The sequence below is a fragment of the Chrysemys picta genome, chromosome 9 (genome assembly GCF_011386835.1).
Source record: "Chrysemys picta bellii isolate R12L10 chromosome 9, ASM1138683v2, whole genome shotgun sequence".
Lineage (NCBI taxonomy): Eukaryota > Metazoa > Chordata > Testudines > Emydidae > Chrysemys > Chrysemys picta.
The window spans coordinates 67754572-67766641 of record NC_088799.1 but is presented as its reverse complement, the minus strand read 5'-3'; the positions used below and the strand labels follow the sequence as shown (position 1 = coordinate 67766641).

At 37.2% G+C, this 12070-nt stretch overlaps 1 protein-coding gene across 8 annotated transcripts in view; it reads left to right on the top strand.

Annotated features, from left to right (window-relative positions):
• The window catches only part of DIAPH2 (diaphanous related formin 2), a 906188-nt gene that overhangs the window by 876959 nt on the left and 17159 nt on the right, over window positions 1-12070 (top strand). The window lies entirely within an intron of this gene.

Here is a 12070-nt window from a genome sequence, read left to right as displayed (position 1 = left end):
ATTTATTGGCTTTTGTGAGCTCAGAATAGGAAAAATATTTCTTTACCAGATGGGATCATGATACAAATAGACTCTCAGAGTTTGGTGACAAATACACTCTGTTTGTTGTGTTTTCCTCATGAATTGAATGTGGTCACAGCTGGATTGTACTGGGCTATTAAATGTCATCCCGCATACCATTAAACATTCTAACTTGCACATTATCCATTTTTAAAGCATTTTTGTTTATGAGACACTGAGTATAAACAGTTTATAGTCATTATGAGCCAAATTTTTACATGAATCAGACAAGGACTGCAATTAACTGAACATACAATATCATGTGGCACAGTTACAGGGCTAGCTTCACTTCTGTCTCCTTTCTGGTCTCTCTGAATGCCCCACTCTCCAATCAGGTTTTAGGCCTTGTGTCTTTACTTATCCTGGGGGTGGGATTTTACAATTCCCTCACTCTTAGATCGGGCCCAGCAGTACCCTATGTATCAGCCATTCTTACTCAGAAGTTCAAGTGGATTCTTCCTTTAGTAGATAGTGGTCAAGTCAGCCTTCTTAAAAACAATGAATTGTTTATTCTAGCAGTAGAAACAAAGCTTTTAGAGAAAAGGGATTTAAAAACAATAGTCTACTCACATGTCTCTCTTACCTAAAGGCCCTAATGGCAACCTAATGTCTTCAAACACCCCAGGCATGTGCCTATCTCTCAGTCTGGTTCCACCAAACAACTACCCCTGTCTTTTGAGAGAGTATTTATTTTGAAATCTGCCTCAGTTCTTTTGCTCTCCTGTGTTCACATGCCGTTCCCTGTCCTGACATTTTTCCTTAACAACTCGCAAGTGATTGCTGAGAAGCGGCTTATTTTGAGCCATTTTTTCCTTTCCAGTTTGTTTTTTCTGACAGGCCCTATTAAACTAAACCAGCATGATGATACAGTAAACTTACTAGAAGCCAGGTCAACAAACAGTATTGTACAATGTTACAGAACAGCTCCAAATCCATTACATAACGAACCTATAAAAGGGATGGGAACAGGAAGTACATGCAGTGGGTCAATTAGCAGTCACACAAGTTACTCAGTTCAGCCTTTATATAACTCTCAGGAGACCCAGGGTATTGTGTACAACTCTGTTATGATGTAACAGCATTGTGACATTACCCAAGGTACAATCTGGACAGATGGACACCTGTGTCCCCTCAATTCTCCAGCCTGGGGTGCCTTTTACACTGCTTCACTGTGAGAGCAACCATTCCTGGTCTGCTTCAGCATGTAAATCACTCCCAGCTATATTGTATGGCTATTGCCAGCCACACGTGAATTACATTGTAGGGTGACACCAGCAAACTCCCAGTCCCATATTTTCCCTTAGAAATGTGCATCTGGTACTGCCCAGCACTCTCCTGGACAATACAAGCGCATATAAAGTCCATCATTTCATTAATAGAAAATGATATGCACAAATCTTACCTCAAATGGAGTTTTCCAAATACTTCAGTCCAGTACACTAGTTTAGATAAAACAATAAAACAAGTTTATTAACTACATAAAGATGTTAAGTGATTATAAGTAATGAGGCATAAAAGTCACTAATATCTAACTTAAGCTAAATTAATTCAAAGCAAGGGTTTCTCTTACCACATGTTTAGAGCAATCTGGCTGGATTCCTTTCAACCAGCACCCTTCCCCCCAGTTCAGTGTTACTTCCTTGTCTTTCAGGTGTTGTTGAAGCGGTGAGCAGAGAGAAAGAGAGGAGTATTTGGGGGCATCTGTTCCCGTTTTCTTATAGTTCTCTTTTTTCTTTGAAAACCATCTCCAGCTGGGGTTCAGGAGGCAGAAGGTCTATGGGGACAGGAAACTCCAGCAGTTTTTTCCCCAAATGTAGATTTCTCGCTCACACCCTTTTTCCTGACAAAAAGAGGCCGCTTCACCAGATGATAGTTCATTTGATTTTGTTGACACCTGGCTGAGGCATCAGTTTGCCTTTTGTCTCAGAGGAACTGGTTTGTGCCTGCTTTTCTAACTTGGAACATGTCTTAGTGACATTATAGAGTAGAATGTTATGACTTTCTGTACAATATTGCCACACATATTTTACCAGGACAGTAATGATCAGCAAATTGAGTTTTCAAATGATACCTCACAAGGCATACTTTGTACAAAATCCATCATAGTCTTGTAAAAAAGGTGAACATAGGGATGCAGACTCTTCACAAGGATCTAAGAGACAGTCCCAGCACCTGTCAAAACTAAAACGTGTACCCCATAAAAAGATACATACTTACTCAGAGAAAGTTGACAATCCAGTAATTACAGAAGAATTCATTTATGTAGCTGATGTTTGATCCTTGTTTGGTTTTTCAAAATTTTCTAGAATTTATGTTTTTAATAGTATAAATAAGCATCTGTCTGATATGGAGATCAGTGCTTCCTGTGGGTCAAATTGTGCTCCTGTCTCTTCAGTTCTACAGAACTCTTGACCCTCAACTCAGAACCTAGTTGCAGAGTGAAGAAAAGGGCAAAATTTGGGGACCCAGGCAGTCTGTCTGGTGCTCAATAGGGTCTGTTCCATAGGTGATCCTGAGCTTCAGCCCCCAGGAGGAGGTTGAGCTGGGAGATCCAGAACTATTGAAATGCATTGGCCATTTTCTCCTCTACAGTAGCTCTGTAGTCTGGGGAAAGGATTCTTTCTCTCTTTTCTCCTCTGCTCCACATAGTATATATCTTCTGTACAGTGCTTGGCCTCACACAGTTTGTGTACTGGGGTTCAGGATTTGGCCCTAAATCAATGAAATGAGTAAGTGACTTCCCCAAACATGACTTTTGAATATACTGCTGTGTCAATTGCTTGAAAACTCACACTTTTATGAAAGGGTTGAAATTAGGGCTGTCAAGCGATTAAAAAAATTAATTGCAATGAATTGCGTTGTTAAACAATAATGGAATACCATTTATTTGTGGATATTGTCTACATTTTCAAGTATATTTATTTCAATTACAAAACAGAATACATAGTGTACAGTGTTCATTTATATTTATTTTTATTACAAATATTTGCAGTGTAAAAAAAGAAATAGTATTTTTCAATTCACCTAATACAAGTGCTGTAGTGCAATCTATTTGTCATGAAAGTTGAACTTACAAATGTAGAATTATGTACAAAAAATAACTTCATTCAAAAATAAAACAATGTAAAACTTTAGTGCCTACAAGTCCACTCAGTCCTACTTCAACCAATCACTCAGACAAACAAACTTGGTTACAATTTGCAGGAGATAATGCTGCCCACTTCTTGTTTACAATGTCACCTGAAAGTGAGAACAGGTGTTGCATGGCACTGTTGTAGCCGGCATCACAAGATATTTACATGCCAAATGCGCTAAAGACTCTTATGTCCCTTTATTTTTAACTGCCATTCCATAGGACATGCTTCCATGCTGATGATGGGTTCTGCTCGATAACGATCCAAAGTAGAGCGGACCGATGCATGTTCCTTTTTATCATCTGAGTCAGATGCCACCAGCAGAAGGTTGATTTTCTTTTTTGGTGGTTCGGGTTCCGTAGTTTCCACATCTGAGTGTTGCTCTTTTAAGACTTCTGAAAGTGTGCTCCACACCTCATCCCTCTCAGATTTTGGAAGGCACTTCAGATTCTTAAACCTTGGATGGAGTGCTGTAGCTATTTTTAGAAATCTCACATTGGTATCTTCTTTGCGTTTTGTCAAAACTGCTGTGAAAGTGTTCTTAAAACAAATGTGTGGGTCATCGTTCGAGCCTGTTATAACATGAAATATATGGCAGAATATGGGTAAAACAGAGCCAAAGCCATACAGTTCTCCCCCAAGGAGTTCAGTCACAAATTTAATTAATGCACTATTTTTTAACAAGCATCATCAGCATGGAAGCATGTCCTCTGGAATAGTGGCCGAAGCATGAAGGGGCATACGAATGTTTAGCATATCTGGCACATAAATACCTTGCAACACCGACTACAAAACTGCCATGTGAATGTCAGTTATCACTTTCAGATGACATTGTAAATAAGAAGCAGGCAGCAGTATCTCCTGTAAATGTAAACAAACTTGTTTGTCTTAGCGATTGGCTGAACAGGAAGTAGGACTGAGTAGACTTGTAAGCTGTCAAGGCTGCTTCCCCACTCTGAACTTTAGGGTACAAATGTGGGGGCCTGCATGAAACTTCTAAGCTTAACTACCAGCTTACATCTGGTCCGCTGCCACCACTCCCAAAGTGCTAATTCCCTTCCCTGGGTAGCCTTGAGAGACCCTTCACCAATTCCCTGGTGAATACAGATCCAAACCCCTTGGATCTTAAAATAAGGAGAAATTAACCATCCCCCTCCTTTCTCCCACCAACTCCTGGTGGATCAAGATCCAACCCTCTTGGATCTAAAAACAAGGAAAATCAATCAGGTTCTTAAAAAGAAGGCTTTTAATTAAATAAAAAGGTAAAAATCATCTCTGTAAAATCAGGATGGAAAATAACTTTACAGGGTAATCAAACTTAAAGAGCCCAGAGGACCCCCCTCTAGCCTTAGGCTCAAAGTTACAGCAAACAGAGGTAAACACCCTAGTAAAAGGTACATTTACAAGTTGAGAAAACAAAGCTAAAACTAACATGCCTTGCCTGGCTGTTTACTTACAAGTTTGAAATATGAGAGACTTGTTCAGAAAGATTTGGAGAGCCTGGATTGATGTCTGGTCCCTCTTAGTCCCAAGAGCAAACTCCCCCAAAAACAAAGAGCACAAACAAAAAGCCTTCCCCCCACCAAGATTTGAAAGTATCATGTCCCCTTATTGGTCCTTTGGGTCAGGTGTCCGCCAGGTTACCTGAGCTTCTTAACCCTTTACAAGTAAAAGGATTTTGGAGTCTCTGGCCAGGAGGGATTTTATAGTACTGTACACAGGAGGGCTGTTACCCTTCCCTTTATAGTTATGACATAGGCTCTAAAGTTTTACATTGTTTTCTTTTTGAGAGAAGTTATGTAACCAAAAAAAATCCACATTTGTAAGTTGCACTGTCATGATAAAGAGATTGCACTACAGTACTTGTATGAGGTGAATTGAAAAATACTATTTCTTTTATCATTTTTACAGTGCAAATATTTGTAATAAAAATAATAATATAAAGGAGCACTGTACACTTTGTATTCTGTGTTGTAATAGAAATCATATATTTGAAAATGTAGAAAAACATCTGAAAATATTTAATACATTTCAATTGGTATTCTATTGTTTAACAGTGCAATTAATCGCAATTAATTTTTTGAGTTAATCGCATGAGTTAACTGCAATTAATTGACATCCCTAGTTGAAATAGATCATAGTATAGCCATTTTAACTGTCAGTTAGATTTGCTGAGTGATAAAGATTTGACTTAGAGGCTTAGTACACAAATGAATACAGGGACACTGTATCATTTGATCTTTTCTGGTTTCAGGTTACAAAAAAGACTAATCCCAATACATTTAAAATGTCACCTTAAGTTGGTTCTGAAAGGTCAAGTTCAGATTTATTTCACCAAGCATGTTTAATATGCCTATTGAAGCTCTCTTTTAAAAAGTTGGAGTTTAAAATATTAATTAACCAAAATAAAACATACGAACTACTCAGCCTCCAATAACACAGATGATAATTGCATTCAAAAATATATTTTCAGAACCATAGGATGTTAGAAATTTAATAAATCAGCCAGGTACAACTCTGGGTTCTGTTCTATTGAGCTGCAACATCAGAGGAGATAATGAGAAAAGTGGTTGCTAGTCCTAATGATGGAGTAAGGATTACTTGTCCTAGAGCAGTGGTTTTCAACCTCTCCAAGATTTCCAAAGGGGTCTGCACCTCCATTTGAAATTTTTTAGGGGGTTGCAAATGAAAAAAGTTGAAAACCACTGTCGTGGAGTACTTTCTGAGCTCAGCTTACATGTGGATTGTTTTAAGAGTAGCCAATTGACTAGACCCCGATTTAGAGAAGCGTCTGTTGTTGACTTTCTCAGTGGGTAATTGTTTTAAAAGCTGAAATATGAAGGTGAGATCTTAAAGTATATCTGGTGATAAAATCAAAAAGATGTTTGGAATTTTTTTTTAGACTTTCCTTGTTTGTGAAGTGCAAGTGAGAAAGAAGTCAAGAGAAAACATTGAGAGAACAAAGGGTGCGACATGATTAATTTATTAAGTACCTAAAATACAACTAAATACCAGTGGCTATCAGAAACTGCCGATGGCCTAGTGCAACCTATTATGATATGGCAGACCCTGTCTGTGTTTCAATAGCTTGCTTTATTTATCTGTAGTTGGTACCATCTCCTGAAAGAGCTTTATTTCAGGCCAATTCTAGCGCTGTGCCAAGTAAGCTCCATTCTGGCCACACCATTCTGTTAGTATGCAATCCCACCATACACACCTCCATCCTCACCTTGCTGTGCTTTTACATGCACCCACACCTTGAATGATTAATTTGTTTGTTTCAACACAGAGTCCCAACAGTGGGGTTAGGATGGCCATGTATTCAATCCCAAATATATCACCATTTTTCCTAATACTGCCCTTCCCTTAATATATATTTTACTTTGTTCCTTAGAAAGATTTGTTTCTATAAACTGGAGAGAATTCTCGGGCTCTTAATTTTCTTATCTAGTTCTCCTCATTATTGACTAGAATAAATTGTCATGATCACTCATAGGAACAACTATAGGCAATACCTGAAAGAGAATACTGTGTTCAGCCACTAGCACTTAGAAGAGACTGGACAATGATGGGCTTCCTGGCTGCCTTCTGCCTTCTCCAATGTTACGACAATTACCAAAGGAATTTAACCTACCAAGGAAGAAGGTGCAAGTGTTCTATGGAGAAAAGTACTAAGAGGGTTAATAGTCACTCTTAGTTGCTGTTTCAGCCACTGACAATATGCTGTGTCACAGCAAACTGCATTGAAACTTAGCGTTAATGTTCCCTATCTATGGGTGGCCTAATGCAGTCTGCTGAAGACATGATAACATTACAGACAGAGACTGTGCAGGATGTAGCAAGCCAAATTCACCATGAGCTAGCTTCAGTGAAAGAAAAAACAGTTCTATACAGTTACTGGAACTTCTGTTCTTTCACTGAGGTCAGGTGGTATGTTCAATCTTAACATGAACATCACAGCTGCACGACTTGGTCTTTGGAATGAAGTATTGTGGCAGTAGTTTAGGGTTCTTCATCTGCAGACAGTGTGGTGGCCTGCTTACTAATTTTTAGTGCAATCACTCTTAAATACTTATTGTAATTAAGAGGTTGAAAGGATAGATCGCTTCACAATTCGTCAGCTCTGTCATACTAAGCGGTGTTCAATGTTTAATTCCTTACAGTTTTAGAAGATTGTGCAGTAGTTTACTGGGCAGGAGCTTGTTTTGTTTTAACAAATATTGATTGTAATGTACCCAGAGACCAAACTAACTGGGAATTGCTGACCCAAACAGCAGAAAACCGTTACAGTGGTTGCCATTAAAAAGTTCTCCTTTATATTTAGACCTGGCAAATGTTGCCTTTTCTTATTGGCAGACATTTGTATGTTTTCCACAGAAAGAGACATCCAAGGTTTTTAGTTTTACGCATTATTTTCAAATGAAATTGTGTCTATTCACGATAGTCTGCCATTTTATATTGTTTATTGTTTATGTACACTAGAATTATATGAATTTTGTCCCCTGGGTCTCCTATGAAAATAAGATGTGTATCTCATTAGGCTTTCCCAGGGAGCAAAATTTAAAACAAATGAATGAATAAATATTTTATGCAAATGCTTTCATTGCGTCCCAAAGGCATAGGCCTTACAAATGCCCATACAGGTTGTATTTCCCCATCTTCTGTGCTGCTTCAACCAAAATTACTCTGATAAAATAGAACTTTTCATGTTCTTTCCACTACTAAGTTGATCTCTTAGTTTCTTTTTTGGGTGGTCATTTTCAAGTTTACTCAGCCAGGAATATTTTTTTAACAGGAAGTACTGTTTTGTTTTGATTTCTCTGGAAAAAGTCATTCTTTCACTTTTGGGAAGTTTAAAATAACAGACACATTGACTTTGGCCGCTTAACTTAATAATGGGAATTTTTAAATATACCAACATCATAGTCTCACTCTTAGGTCTCATGTCTCCTGCACAAAACTGCCTGGCTACAAATTCCTCAAGCCAGAGCATTTAGCACAAATACCACTCCTCGCCCTACATACCAGCAACATTCTGACACTGGTTCTAGTGCATACTATTGTGACCTGTCAGCCATAACATTTATTAGATGGGTCTTTTACTCTTCAGTTGTGAAAGCATGGTCACAGGATTACTTTTCAAGGTGGCGGGATGGGAATAATTATCCTTGTACTGCTGCTATGTAGGGGATTCTGTAGTCATCCAAAACTCTGTAGCTTTGGGATTTCCATCCAGATTCATGCTGCAGGCTTGAGACCCAAGAGAGGGAATATCATCTTCAAAGACGTATAATTACAAGGTAGGTAATTTTCCCTTATAGGCATAAAACCTAGTACATTGAGATGAACCCTTTAGTCTTGATGACTGTTGGCTACTATAAGAAAAACAACAATCATCACTGACATATCTTGCAAATGAATGAAGGCAGTTACATTATATTTCATTACAATATAGAAATGAGCTCTAAGTTGATTTTACAATTAAAATGAAATTCCAGATTCTATTTGTCATATCTGCTACTGTGTGTTCTTTTTTGGAGACTTTAAAAACCTTAGGTTTCAGAAATATGTTGCAAATTATGCATGAATACAATTGAAGTAATTACACATGCAGTGGCCATAGTTGACTGCACAGTTGTTTGCTCATTTTTCTGAAAGTTTAAGCTACAATACTTTTCAGGGGGAAGAACGAGGACACTATTTTCATATTTGAATAACTGAATAATTTGCCACTTGAGAATTATTAGATTTTTTTTAACTATTCACTTCTGAAAATTAAGGAGAAAGTAATGTTTTTAAACCACAAGAACTACAGCTGGGATACATGAAACTCATGTTACTAGTTTAGTTGAACAACAAAATTTGCAGTGATTTCATTTCAATTGTCATATTTAACCTGTTGCCTAGATGTTAGATGCTACTGTTTCCCCATCTCTCCTTGGAGGGATTGTTCTTTGTTTGAATAACGAGATACAAGTGGTAATAATTTCCTCTTTCTGAGCATTCATTATTTCTTTACATTGTCACCCAAAGTTGTTACTTTTGAACTCTTAGGATTTAAAATCAGACACGTTTCTTTACTGTGCTCTCATTTGAGGTAACTTGTGAAAGAGGTAAAGTTAGGTTATCCTTTTTGATTCATCAGGTGTTACAGTAGTAACTAGAACTCTGCAGAATGCACATGTAACTATACAAAATGTTTTACAGCTCCTGTCAACCATACATAGCTATCAGAGCTATTGGCATAATGATGGTCAGAGAGGCATTTGTGTAGAAAGGGTGGGTGTTAAATGACATAGGTTGTGAAACTACTGAGCTTATCTGTCTGACTCCTTCCTCATTCATTACAAATAGTGGAAGGAGTGTAGTGAATGAGGCATGGGGTTTGCAGGGAAAGAAAGTTTGATCTTGTAGTTAAGTCACTGGACTGGGACCCAAGAGAGAACTGGGTTTCAGCCTTGTCTCAGCCACAAACTTTATATATGATGTAAGTTAGATCAAAATATTCCAAGTGGTGACTGAATGTGAGTTCTTCCCTTTCTCTGTGGCTAGCATGAGATAACCTGGCCCTGATTTTCAGAAGTGCTGAGTATTCATAACTCTGAACTCAATGAAGTTGCAGGTGCTCAATACCGCTGAAAAATTAATTATCTCAAGGTGAGCACTCAGGCTATCTTTACACGTACATCAGCAAAACTTTTGTCACTCAGGGTTGTGAAAAAACATCTCTCTACGTGACATAAGTTTTGCCAGCACAAACGCTGGTGTGCACAGTGCTGTGTTTTTGGGAGACACTTTCCTGTAGACATACCTACCACAGCTTGTAATAAAACCAGCTCAACGTCAACGGGAGAGCTCTCTCCCATCGACATAACGCAGATACACCAGCATTCTTACAGTGGCACAGTTGTATCAATACAGCTGTGCTGCTGTAAGCTTGTAAGTGTAGACGTGGCCTCAGTCACAGAAGCATCCAATTTAGTGGACACTTTCGCAAATTTTACCCTCAATCCGGAGATAATAGTGCTTTCCTAACTCACAGGGGTGTTTTGAAGATAAATTAATTCATGTTTGTGAGGTACTTGCATATTATGCTGATAAGCACTGTAGAAAAGTTCATAAGGAAATAAGTTTTCACACATTTAGTAAGTGTTTGGATGGTGGACAGTAAACAAGGCTTGGAGCCTCACAGTCAGTGAGGAGGATTAAGACATATTGAATGGGTCTCATTTTACTGAGCATTCCTATCGTGGAATGTGGCAGATGTCCTGTGGAAAAAAATATATATAGTCATGTTAAAGACTTTATCACAGTTAGAGCTATGTGAAAAATTGATTTTTTCAGTTTGCTGGCAGATTGGAGAAATAAAAAAAATGTTTTGGGTTGTTTTTTAAAAAAAATTGGCAAACCAATTTTTTAAAAAAAGTATTGGTCAAACAAAGCATTTAGTTTTAATATTTTTAAAGAAAATTAAAGTTTCCAAATGAAATGTAGTTTTGAAACCTAAAAATAAACCTTGAGTTTTAAATGGAACATTTTTGGAATTTTTGTTTTTTCAACTTTGACAATTTAGCAAATTCAATATGAATTTGCTACATGGTTTGGTTGATTTGAGTCTACCATATTTGCTGAAATATATTGAGTCAAAAAATTTCGCCCAGCACCAGCCACAATGCAATCTAAGGGGCAAACTAAGGTTATCTGCAAAAACATAATTTTAGCATTTCCTAACTTTTGAGTTCTTTACACTTTAGAGCCTTATCCATATTTTTAACTGTAGAGTTATTTAACAGAATTTAATATCAAAAATACTACACAGATGTGGCACTTAACTTGCCAATATGTTTTTATTAGATACCTTGAATGTGCAAATAGAGGTTGTTTCCTATTATAAGTATAAGAAAGCACAAAGGAATACTGTAGATGTTGAAAGAATGTTCAGTAAGCTTAAATTGGTTTGTTTAAGGGCTACCACTGTATAGCATTCATTATTTCATTGATGCTTTTGTGCATTCAATTTGTTTAGTCTCACATAGGCTCTCAGCTTCTGTTTTTAGCTTTGTAAGTGCATACCATATTTGTCATAGAACATAACTAAGATCGAAGCTCAATTAGCAAATGAAAGCCTTATACAGAAACTGAAATGCACAAACCCAATAACCCTTTTCAAAAAAGGTCTTTTTAATGAGCTTTGACATTTTGCCCACAGAAGATCACTGGTGCTGTTTCTATGCAGTTCAAATGTTAAGCTGAATAACTGTTTTTCTGACTGATACTTCGACTGATTCATAAGATTTGACTTTACTCCAGTGAATTAGTCATCTTATTAAGTATGTAAATATTAGTCATTAAGAGCCTAAGAGAATGGTTTTATATACTTATCGTTTTAATGGTAGACATTTCAAAATAAACACTTCTGTACCCATTATAGGATAATGCAGATTTAGTTTTGTGTTCCTTGTAGCTATAGTTTTGTACACTCTGGATTTTTCTGCTATCAAGTATTTCAGTCTCACCAAAGTTCCTATAATTGAGTTTGTTTGATCATGTAACCTCTATATTGCTACTAGAGATGATAGTTTCCAAAAAATGAGGTTCATAATAAGAGAGAGAGCACCGACGTTTAATACCTGGCAGGGAGGATAAGAAAGTGAAATACAGAAAAGTGATTTAATCTTAGTAGTGCAGTTCTGTAAAATATAATTTGTTTTTTTTCCTCTAACACAGCACAGTTTCATGCTGATAACAGGCTACTGAATTAATAAATCCATTGCAACTACTGAGAGTTTTCTTTTAATAACATAACTACTGTTGAGCACTAAGAAAAGAAGAGACAGATTTTTTTTTCCCCCTATCGGATCTGTAATTCTCATACA